Raw genomic sequence first — 2,531 nt, 5'->3', positions numbered from 1 at the left:
TCTTCGGTACTCTCATAAAGGTGGGTTCCTCTCCTCCTCCTCGGAAATTGAGGAATCTTTTCACCCCAGAGAAAATCCGGAACCAGTCTATTATCAACCCCAAAGGGGTGACCGTGGTAGCTACACCCATAATGAGTGTTTGCCATAAGTCTATGGCGTAACCAAATACGCCATTGATTTTGTTATTTGTTTAACCATACAGGTAGGCCATTAAAGTCTTATTTAAATGTTAATTTTTTTTGGAGGGTAAATTAATTCGATACTAGATTTTAAGTCAACCCCATAAATAGGTTCCAGTACAGGGGTGCACAAATGGACGATCTTTAATAAATGGGGATTTCAACCTTGAAAATGGTCATATCGACCTTCAAACTGGCGATCTTATAAATTGGAAATTTGTACAATCTTGGTCCAAGTAGAAAATTTTAAATACGACTAAAATAGACCAAATTTATGCAAAATCACGGTAAGGTTAGAATTTTAAAACTATATCTGTTGCCTGAAATATTTTATGACGAAGCTAATCATGCAAGTCTAGGCTCCAACTCGTTTCGAATGTCGCCAGAAATAAAATCTAAACAAGTTAGTCAAGCAACAATGCGTCTTGAAATCGGGTCCCTCAGTATTGCGCTTTTAATTAGTTTCTATATATACCAATAGATGGAAGCACATGCTAGGAGCGTATTTTTTCTTTTTCCCGAAAGAGCCGAGACTTGCTTTAAATACGTGCACAACGACCAATAAATTAGCATTAAGTTTTTAATATTAGAATTTGACATTTAGATCACAATTTAATTTAATAATTCGGTTATTTATATATTTAAAATATTTGGGGTTAACTCTATGGGAAAACTACCTATATATCGTTAGGTAGTTTCGCTTTAGTATCGGTTTACGTAAACAAACAGGTTTATTTTTGTTTATCAAAATTCTCACAAATTGTTTGTTTGTTCCAATTTAAGTACGTCTTACCATAAGCGTATAATACTTACATAAGTGTGACACTTCCAATTCTTCGTATGCAAAAGTTTTACAAGTGAGGGGTAAGACACTCTGCGAACTCGGTGTACACTGCCGTACCTTTGACAGTGCTAAATGGAACTCGCGAACTCTTGAAAATGTGTACCTTTAACAATGCTAAATGCACGAACTCGGTGTACAGATTATCTGAGACTGTTTTACCCCTCGTTCACAAGACTGACCTCATTACGTACTTCGTCGTCGTTTTGCGTCCGCTTGCTAACGCATCACACGTAGCCTTTGACAGCGCCTCGCCAGGGGGAGATTTTCTTCTTGTGATTACGTGACTCCGTTACTAGCTCTCAGTAAAATATTCCCCAAAGTCACAAACTTATGGAACAATATTATAGACTTATGGTCTCACATATTACTACCGCGATAAATGATTAATCTCTTTGTTGCCATTGATAAAATTATGCTATCAATAAAGGGAAAACGAGTGGCTATTAAATTTGTAGCTGAACCAATTTAAGTATTTAGTGATAGTATTAATACTGATTAACAGGTTTGGCAATCTAAATTTTACAAACTGCATGACTATCAGGGCTCCTAGAGTACCTATAAATTCCTATATTTTTAAATTGTTTCTATTTTTCAAAAATTGTACCTTTAAAACCCTATAATTTTAAAAATTCTCATTAGACAGCTGCTGAAACGTTAATGGGAAATCTACTAAACACCTTATCTTATAGGAAATCTTAAAAAATAACGTAATAATATTAATAACCACTTAAAATTAATAATGATGTATAGTATAGGACTGGGGTTAGCAGCGTTATGACATTCTTATGGAATCTGATTAAAAAAAACCCAAAACACTAAATGTTTTTTATTTTAATTTTGAAACACGTTTTAAGTAAATATTAAAGCCATATTAAATGTGATAGAAAAAAATTAAATTTTAAAGTATTTGACTTTGGTTACGAGGATTTTTATGGGGAAGATGTTCCTATATAATCCAATTTTTTCAAGAGATTCTTAGCTATAAATTCCTATATTTTGTGTTAAGTTCCTATAATTCCTATAATTTAAAAAAAAAATAATCGACGGGAGACCTGGACTATATATTTGAGAAAAGTTTGAGTAAACAATTCATGGAATAATATCGTGGACTTATGGATTTACCTTAACATGGCGTATATTTGTCTTGAAAATTCGAGATGTGGTTCCAACTTCCAACTGATCAGCTTATTCAAGTAGTAATTTTCAGATCAGTTAGTTAGATAAGGTTAATCCTTTATACTGACTTCATCCAGCAATTGGATATCAAATTGTATCCGAAACTAACGTAATTGAGCAATCCGATTCGTTATCACCGATCTGAACTGATATTTTTAGTGGACTGTGGAAATCAAATCAAAATCGGGGATAAGTAGAGTCGATAAGTATGAAATATCTGAAACTTGCTCATGTTTTGTCTGTCGGTTGAATTCAGATGAATTTCGGGTTTAAAGGCCTAGTTTCAGATAATTTCATCCCCCAGTGTCGAAAAAGGGTTCAAACATCTTTTT

This window comes from Leiobunum rupestre, chromosome 6 (assembly GCF_980474605.1).
Source record: "Leiobunum rupestre chromosome 6, qqLeiRupe1.1.hap1, whole genome shotgun sequence".
In the NCBI taxonomy this organism is placed as follows: Eukaryota; Metazoa; Arthropoda; class Arachnida; order Opiliones; family Sclerosomatidae; genus Leiobunum; species Leiobunum rupestre.
The sequence above is the reverse complement of the archived record's forward strand: the minus strand, read 5'-3'. Positions refer to the sequence as shown.